The following is a 10,000-nucleotide window of genomic DNA, read 5'->3' on the forward strand; positions in this document are numbered from 1 at the left end:
CACACACACACACACATACGCAGCTGAAGAGAGGATGTCTGTTTGTTTAGGTCATTCACAGCTGATAATTGAAGGTCATCTCTTCAGTTCTTGTTTTTCTGACCTGGTTTCTGAAGCTACACCTTTTGTGTGTGTGTGTGTGTGTGTGTTTGTGTGTGTGTGTGTGTGTGTGTTTTCCAGTAAAGCACGTGTCTCACAATAAACTCTGATTGCGTCTAACAATAATGTCTGTGAGAGCGAGAGAAAGAGGGAAAGAGACCGACAGTGATGGAGAGAGAGAGAGAAGGAGAGAAAGTGCATCCAGTTCCCCCAGTTTCTAGAGCTGTGTGTGTGTGTGTGTGTGTGTGTGTGTGTGTGTGTGTGTGCGAGTGTTTCTTTAGGGTATCTTCGCATGACCCAGTTGTGCTCTGGGAGGCAGACTGCCCTTGGCTTCCCCCTCTCTCTCTCTCTTTTTCTCTCTCTCTCTCTCTCTCTCTCACTGTCTGTCTTTCATTCTCTAATTTGTGTTGCCTGCAGTGTTGGACCTTGGCCAGCTTTTACTGTCGCGGTGTTCGTGTAAGTGGTTGCTGTGAATAAAGCGTGTGTGTGTGTGTGTGTGTGTGTGTGTGTGTGTGTGTGTGTGTGTGTGTGTGTGTGTGTGTGTGTGTGCGTGCGTGCGTGCGTGTGTGTGTGTGTGTTGGTCTGTCTGATAGTGATATTAAGGAATTGAGAACAGAAAAGTGAATGTGTGTTCTGGAAGGTTCATGCACTTCTAAATGTGTGAGTGTGTGAGAGAGAGTTTGAAGAGAGAGAAAAAGAGACTTGCTTCCTTTCTCGCCATCACTCTCATATTTCATCTCTCTCTTCCTTTTCCTCTCTCTCTCTCTCTCTCTCTCTCTTCCTCCCTCCCTCCCTCCCTCTCTCACTCCCCCCCTCTCTTTCTGTCCGGCGCTGGTTGTGATTGCTGCGTTGATCTCATTGAGGTGGAGACTTGGTGGGAGCAAGATCAGCCCGACACTGGCACACACACACACACACACACTCTCACACACACGAGAGTGACGCTGGGAGAGCGGCAGCAGAGTGTCACTCCTGAGTGTGAACGTGTGCGTGTGGTTTTGTCCGAGAGGAGTTAATAAAAACCACTGACCATGGGATTACCCTCGGAAAAGGATACTGTACTTTCCATTAGCAGCTGGCGGGACTGGGAAAAAGTTGTGTTGTGATCCCGTGCACTTGGAAGGTAAGAGAACCTTGTTTCACTGTCTAGCCAGTACACCTGTTCTCTCACTCACTTGAGCAGAACACTCACACACACTTGTTATGTTTTGGTTACGCAGAACGGACAGGTTCCACTCACAGCTGATTGTTCTGGTCGGGTCTACACTCTGTTTACTCTTGGGCGTGTGTTTGTGTGTTAAAAAAATAGTATTATTTTCAAACTAAACTACATGTGAACACATCTGCACTGTGTGTGTGTGTGTGTGTGTGTGTGTGTGTGTCGAGTGTAAAACTTGTGGTACTGATGCTGGTTGGTTCTAGACTGTTGTGTCTGTTATGAGAGTGGTTCTAATGGGGTGGTATTGGTTGGTTCTAGACTGTTGTGTCTGTTATGAGAGCGGTTCTAATGGTGTAGTATCGCTGTGGGTAATGAGGACTGTTTTAATGACTACATCAGTGTGAAATTACCCTTCCCATGGTCTGCATTTACTGACAGGGTAATAGTAGTCTTTCCTGTGTGTGTGTGTGTGTGTGTGTGTGTGTGTGTGTGTGTGTGTGTGTGTGTTTTCAATCAGAAGGCAGACTGTTTTGCAAGACATGATTAACAAGTCTGCATCCTGATTATGGCTTCATTTGGTGTGTGTGGGTGGGTGTGTGTGTGTGTGTGTGTTTGGGTGAGTAAGGGAGTATTTGAGGGAGTGTATGTGTTAACCAACTTTGTGTGGTTCTCCAGAAGTCAGAAAGTGAGAAGAGACATGACTACAGTAGCTATATTTAAGGTTTTCACAACTTTATTGTGTGCGCAATGCTTATTCCCTGTGTGTGTGTGTGTGTGTGTGTGTGTGTGTGTGTGTGTGTGTGTGTGTGTGTGTGTGTGTGTGTTATGTCATTCTCATCGTCGTTCACATCGTTTTGTCGCTCTCCGTGGCATGTTTGGTATCTTCGTGTGTGTGTGTGTTTGTGTGTGTGTGTGTCCTCCAGCCAGGGACTCCAGCTTGGTATCCTGAAAGCCATTTACAGTGCTTTATGATTGATAGATTTAGTTTTAGTATACTGTGTTTGTGTGTGTGTGTGAGAGAGAGAGAAAAAAACAGACATATCCTTGTGTGTGTTTCCTTCCAAGACAGACACACACACACACACACAAGGATATGTCTGTTTTTTTCTTTCATAGGAAGACTTTCTTCCTGTCAGCCAAACGTTTCCGATACAAACCCACACACAGTGTACACACACACACACACACACACACACACTCAGGACAGAATGGATAGAAGGAAATGGAACATCAGCTAAGATTGATGGTTTTTGACATGTTTATGTAGACGTGTGTGCATGTATATTTGTGTGTGTGCATGCACATCCTGTGTGTGTGTGTGTGTGTGTGTGTGTGCACGCATGTTGTTCGCATTAGTCAGGGATTCTGTGTGTGTGTGTGTGTGTGTGTGTGTGTTTTTGATGCATCAATCTATTTATCGGTATCGGTGGTGATGCTGAAGTTATCAACTTCATCGAGTACTGGTTAGATTTCACCCCTTCACCGCTCCATGGCCAATATGGCTACTTAGTCATTGCAGAACTGTGATCAATATGGCTACTTAGTCATTGCAGAACTCTCACTGTGATCAATATGGCTACTTAGTCATTGCAGAACTCTCACTGTGATCAATATAAATCTAAAACTTGATTTTAGCAGAAGAAATGTGACACCTGAACACCTCGCCTGAAGAGGACCCTTTTGGTTGGAAACATTGCCACACTGGTGTCCACTGCAGTGCGTAGGCTAGTCTCTATATGTGGGACTGTAGAGATTTTTTTTTGGCTTTTTATGCTTTTAATGAGAGAGGATAGTGGAGAATGACAGGAAGTGATTGGGAGAGTGTCGCGGTGGGATCCGGTAAGGACCACGGCGCGGGAATTGAACCCGGGTCGGCAGCGTATAATACATGTGCCCCAGCCAGTCGTGCCGCGGCCGCGGCCTGTAGAGATTTGTATGTTATGGTACACTGGGGAATCAAGAAGATGAAAGCAGGGGTCTGTTCGCTAGCTTAGATCATTTAGACATTTGGATATTTTGATTCTGACCTGTGTATTTGTGTCTGCTAACATAATTTAAAAACTACTGTTTCAATTTACTTCAAATATTTAGACAAGGTAGAGGGTCACCATATATCGGTCTTCCCGCATGATCATATGGATCTGGATGTACTGGTTTGGTTTCACTTAGAGGCGGTCGGTTACTTTCTTTAGCATGTTTTCATGGCAACATAGAGGCATTGGTCACTTTCTTTAACATGGCAACATAGAGGCGTCGGTCACTTTCTTTAGCAGTTTCCATGCCAACATAGAGGCAATCGGTCACTTTCTTTAACATGGGAACATAGAGGCAGTCGGTCACCTGATTGCTCTTCTTGTGGCCTACAGCCACTTGGAATCGGATTGTAACTGAAAATCTAGGAGTAGATCGCTGTGTGTGTGTGTGTGAGAGAGAGAGAGAGAAAGGGAGAGATTAATCCACATAAGTTGTTACAGTAAGTGACTGGGGAAGAGCAGTGTTGACAAGCCTATTGCTGTCTCGTGTGTGTGTGTGTGTGTATTGTCAAGCCATTTGCTGTCTCCCCATAATTACGCCTTTGGAATTTCCAGTCCAGTCTGCCTGGACATCAGTACTGACATTCCTCAACATGTCCTGGCATTGGTGTGTGTGTGTGTGTGTGTTTGTTTGTTTGTGTGTGTGTGTGTGTGTGTGTGTGTGTGTGTGTGTGTGTGTGTGTGTGTGTGTATACATACACACACACACACATGCACACACACACTCTCACATACTGTACACTCAGAAAATCTGTTTTAGAATGTTGCACTGTTCCATAAGTTGCTGTGGAAACAGGCTGGTGGAATTTAGTGTTGGTGGCACAGCTGGGAAAACAGAGCGGTGTGTGTGTGTTCCTGCAGTATACTCTCTCTCTCTCTCTCTCTCTCTCTCTCTCTCTCTCTCTACCACAGGGGTCTCAAACTCAAATGAGCTGGGGGCCACTTCTGCCAACGTCATCTGATTGGAGGGCCGCGTCAGTGTTAAAGAATAATACAAAAAAGAATGGCTATTTCCTAAAATGCAATGTTGCAAAGTTAACTAGTAATGCTCAGCATGTTCACTAGTTAACTAGTGGACACTGAAATGTGCACTAGTTAACTAGTTTAAAGACTTCTATATTTTACTGGTCAACTAGTAAGGTACAAAAATGTTTACTAGCTGACTACTGAATGTCAAATTCCCACTTGTTAACTTCTATGTAATTTGGCCAGCCGCTTGAGCATTTATTCTGATGTCTTGATATCAGGCCAACATGCAAGCCATTTTTGTCAACTAGTTAACTAGTGAGGCATGTTTGTGCACACTAGTTAACTAGTGACAGCATAAATGCCCACTAGTTAACTAGTGAACACATATTAGCTTCACTAGTTAACTAGTGAGAGCCAGAAATGTCCACTAGTTAACTAGTAAAGGCCAAAATGCATACCAGTCAGCTAGTTGAAGGCTTAAGGGTCTCTCTAGTTAACTAGTGACAGCCAAAAATGTGCACATGTTTACTAGTGAAGGCAAAACTCCTCACGAGTTAACTAGTTGGAGTAGGTCAATGTCACTAGTTAACTAGTGAACCATAAATGGCTTACTAGCTAGCTAGGTGATGGCAGCAGGCTCACTAGTTAACTAGTTGATGCATCCTTTGTCCAAACTAGTTAACTAGTGAGGTCATAAATGTATACTAGTAAACTAGTTGAAGCCTAAATTTACACTAGTCAGCTAGTGGCGCAGAATTAAAATTAGGAGGCGGAGAACTCTGGAAATTGAGGCTTTCTATTGGCTCCCTATGTCCAAATAGAACATGACAACCAATCACAGTGCAGAATTTCACAAAATCCCACCCACATTTGCATGTGGCACACAAGTTAACATGCTGGCCAAAGGAACTTTAACTAGTAAACTAGTGGCTTCAATGTGACACTTTCATGTAAACTAGTGAAGGCAGAACTGCTCACTAGTTAACTAGTGAAGACACAAATGCCCACTAGTTAACTAGTGAGGTCTAAAAAGTGTCACTAGTTTACTAGTGTGCACCAAAACACCCACTAGTAAACTAGTGATGGCAATTTCCATTCGACTAGTTAACTAGTGAGGTGTAAAAAGTGTCACTAGTTTACTAGTGTGCTCCAAAACGCCCACTAGTTAACTAGTGAAGGCTATTTCAGCCCCACTAGTTAACTAGTGAGATGCCAAAATGGTCACTTGTTAACATGTAAAGGCAAAAATACCCTCTAGTTTACTAGTGAGGGTGTTGTAGGCCTTACTAGTTAACTAGTGGCATGTATATTTTGTTCACTAGTTAACTAGTTACACCTAAAAAGAGAAACAAGCTGACCGTTTTTGTCCACTAGTTAACTAGTGGAACAATTGAAGTCTCACTAGTTTGCATGTGTGGCAGTGAAGCAGCTCACTAGTTAACTAGTGCCTGAAACGGCTATTATGCAAATTCTAATGAGAGGGTGGGTAGAAGACTCCTATTGGGTATTATGTAAGAATCCCACCCAGTCTAAATGTAAATTTACTGTTCATAGCCTCGCGATCAGGTCCTGATGGGTTCCCCTAGTGGCTAAAGTGGCACACTGCTCTGCAACGGTACTTCAGTATAGATAGTAAAGCAGAGCCTGCAGTATGCAGTATCTCATATTCTGTCAAAATCGTTTTTAATAATAACAGGGAAACCCCATGCTTTAACAAGTGAGCTCTTAGTGATCCACACCAAAGATTCAAGGGATCGATTTTAATATTATTCTTTGTTTATTGTTGCTTGGCAACCACAGACATATATGTATCCATTCAGTCGCGCTTTTCTGATTAATAACTGAAAAACAAAAGATTGTACACATTAACTGCACACATTAACTGCACATGGTTTCAAAAAAAGCTCAAGAAAAAAACATGCACTTCTAAGGAATTGAACCCTGGTCTCCCACATGATCTCCTGCTGCTTAACCACTTGAGCTAGTCTTGCCACATCAGCAATGCTATCATCAATGTTCATGGTACTGAAACGTTTTGTTGCTAGGCAACCATATACAAATGCCTCCAGTTTTATCGCGATTTTCAGACTAAGGGGCCATTTATACGAGAACGATTGCGAAGGAAGACGACAAAATATTTTATCAAAAGTGCCTTTCGTTTACACGGCGACCCCGCCATCGGGGCTTGAAGACGCAAAAATCTGAAGACTCCTTCCAGAGTGTAGAGTTTTGAAAACCAAAGATCCTTGATCACCTCTCTGGCTAAACTGTCAAATTAGAATGTCTGCGCGTGATGTACCGGGGTTCTATCACACCACCACCCAGCGGTCTGGAATGCATATCCAATCGAATATCACATACTCTTGCGTCTTCATATAAACAAAGATTTCCTCCTGAGAATGCTCGTCTAAACGCGAATAAAAAAATGAAGACGAGACGCCACTTCTGCGTCTTCTCTTTTCATCGTCACCGTATAAACGTAGCCTAATAACTGAAAAACTAAAGATTGTAGACATTAACTGAACGAAGATTACAGCAATACACCACAACTTTGTCACTAGACATGTTATCAAAACATATTTTTATGCTCATACGATCTTAGTTTATAAAAGTTTGCTCTTAGAACAGCCTGGACGAAGTCAGCCATGTTTTCTAGGTTTCTGAGTCCTAAATGGACCAATCAAAATCCTTGTTCCGCCTTCTTCATTTGCATGCAAGTGCGACATTGCGCACTAGTTAACTAGTGGCCAATGTTATGTCCCACTAGTTAACTAGTTCCACAAAATGCCAGCCGTTTGTGTATTTATTCAAATTCCACTAGTTTACTAGTGTGAGGGGCATTTTTCTCCTGCTAGTTCATTATGGACAGTGTTTTGTCTACACTAGCTAACATGTAAGGCTCAAAATGTCCTCTATAAGCTAGTGAAATGATGTTTTGTAAGTAGTGTGCATGACTTGCTCCTGTGTGTTTTGCCATGTGTGATTTAGTGTGCTTTGTGTTGTGGTGGCTTGTGAGTGTGTGTGTGTGTGTGTGTGGGGGGGGGGGGACTGGTGGACTAACTGTGTGTTTTAAACCCTTACCCTGGTGCAGGGATTAGAAACCGTTCAGAGAACGAAAACCGGAAAAACAAACAAATTTTTTTGGTTGAACGTAACTGAAAACGGGAACAAAACCAATTTCACTTGTTCCGGACTGAAAACACTGTTTTCAATTTTAGATAACTGGTTAATAGTGGTACTTATTGCTCCTATTAACCTTTCTTTGAATATTATTCAAAAGTCCATAGGCTTTTAAAGTCACCTGCCCAGACACTGTTCCCCAGATGATGCATTTAGTCAGATTTTATCAGTATCTCCCCTGTATAATAGGCTAGATCTACTAGTTAATAAAAATGATTTTCATATCCAACAATATCTAACTGCCTTTTCCAGGTATGTAGCCTAAATTACTGAAACATTGTATGAAATAACATAGGCTACCAGAGACACTAGGAAAATATCTATAGGTCTGTCATGCAGTTGGTTTCACCACACACAGGTTAGTCTATTACAGGGCTTAAAGCATGTTCTGCGCCTAAAGTTAGGCTATCAGACATTTTTGAAGATCTAATATTATATAGGCTAATAGTCTACTTTCAAATCTCGCCCCACGCCTGAATTCAGGCACAGTGTTCTTAACAGTTAGCCTTGATATTGAATGTGCTTTGATTTAAGCTTTAAGACTGTTAGGCAAAATAAAGCCTATAGTATTGTGCCACCGGCCATAAATCAATTTGTAAAGGCAATGTCATTTTTAAAGGAAAGTTATTAACCGTTCTAACCGGTTCTAACCATTTAAAGGAGAGGCCTCGGAACACTGGAACATGGAACAAAAAAATACTGTTTTTGCTCAGAACGAACCGAAATGAAAATCATTCTGTTTTCAGTCCCTACTCTTGTGTGCCACCCTGGTGTGTTTTGCTGAGCCCTTCTTAACATGTACTCCACACACACACACACACACACACACACACACACACACACACACACACACACTGGTCAAACAATGGGAGAACTCTATGGGAGAGGGGAGGGACTGCTTTTGTGTGTGTGTGACGGTTCTCAGGCTATTGATCTAGCATTAGACATACCCCCCAACCACCGCTGTTGCAAATGGCAGGTTGTGTGTGTGTGTTGGGGGTTGGGGGACGTCTCCTGTGAACCTGCTGACTAACACAAGTGTCTTAGCGCCTGCTGTCTTGTCATTACACACACACACATACACATGTGCGCACACACGCGCACACACACACACACACACACACACACACACGCACACACACCGGCATGCACACACCCCCTCACACACACTTACAGGCACACACTCCACTCAATACCTGATGAATCCACTCAATACCTGATGAATTTCAGCTGGGAAAGTAGCTCAGAACGAAAGTCTTCAGAACTTTGTGGTCTATGAAGAACAGACACACAACAGCAACAGCAGAGGGAGAGAAAGAGAGGAAGAGAGATTTTGAGAGGATAGATAGATAGATAGATAGATAGATTGATAGATAGATACATACATACAAACATACATACATGCTTGCTTGCTTGCTCGCTCGCTCGCTCGATCCCCAGGGGAAATTCTATCCACTTTTATGCGCGAGCAATAGCACAATTTGAGCGCAGAAAATTATTTTGAGCGAGCACACAAATTATATTTTGAGGAAAAATGAAACTCGAGCACAAAAAAACTTGCAGTTGAGCAAACGGGAATCTATGTTGTGCTCCACAAATGTCTTTGCCTGTTTGCTAATATCAATATGTATGTGCAACATCAGCCCCCTTTCTTTCAGTTTCACTGTACGTGCTCACATAAACTGTTCCTCCGCTAGCTCAGGAGATCTCTGTCGCGCTCGCTCAACTTCGTCTGTGTGCTCGCTCAAAACTGTCGACAACGTTACGTTACAACGTTACGTTACGTTACAAACATAGATTCCTGTTTGCTCAACTAGTTTTTTTGTGCTCGAGTTTCATTTTTCCTCAAAATATAATTTGTGTGCTCACTCAAAATATTTTTTCTGTGCTCAAATTGTGCTATTGCTCGCTCATAAAAGTGGAACAAATGTAACTCCATAAAATTCAAGAGAAGAGGCAGAACGAGGGGAAGAAATGAAGAGATGATGAATGACTTTATTAGGAATTAGCCATTAGCTTATAGAGAACATCAGCTACGCTACCTGGGGTCTACACCAAACAAAACAAACAAATAACAACAAACTACAATGTTGCATGTAAATATGTGGAGGGAAAATGAGAAATGGAGATAGTGAGAGAAGGCATAAAAGAAGAAAAAAGAGAGAATTTAAATGTGTCCAGAAAGGGGGAGGACAGTGAAACAGAAGAGAAGAAAGAGTGATTGAAAGAGAGGAAAAGAAAGAGAGTGATTGAAAGAGAGGAAAAGAAAGTGATTGAATGAGAGGAAAAGAGAGTGATTGAAAGAGAGGAAAAGAAAGTGATTGAAAGAGAGGAAAAGAAAGACAGTGATTGAATGAGAGGAAAAGAAAGAGAGTGATTGAAAGAGAGGAAAAGAAAGTGATTGAATGAGAGGAAAAGAGAGTGATTGAAAGAGAGGAAAAGAAAGAGAGTGATTGAAAGAGGGAGAATTTGAATGTGGTCAGAGCCAAAGGAGAGAGTGGGAGAGAGGGATTCAAAGAGAGAAAAAAGAAAGAGAGCGATTGAAAGAGGGAAAATTTAA

At 42.4% G+C, this 10,000-nt stretch overlaps 1 protein-coding gene across 2 annotated transcripts in view; it reads left to right on the top strand.

Moving 5' to 3' along the window:
* Positions 1-10,000, top strand: part of LOC121711445 (pleckstrin homology domain-containing family G member 1) — a 108,349-nt gene that overhangs the window by 48,838 nt on the left and 49,511 nt on the right. Inside the window, exon 1 of one of the 2 annotated variants that reach the window (XM_042095056.1) lies at positions 980-1,222. The exons of the other annotated variant lie outside the window; for it this stretch is intronic. The gene's annotated coding sequence lies outside the window, so the exon portion shown is untranslated. Of the gene's footprint in view, positions 1-979; positions 1,223-10,000 lie in introns of those variants that run through there. 2 annotated transcript variants of the gene reach the window in all.

Source organism: Alosa sapidissima, chromosome 6 (genome assembly GCF_018492685.1).
Source record: "Alosa sapidissima isolate fAloSap1 chromosome 6, fAloSap1.pri, whole genome shotgun sequence".
Lineage (NCBI taxonomy): Eukaryota > Metazoa > Chordata > Actinopteri > Clupeiformes > Clupeidae > Alosa > Alosa sapidissima.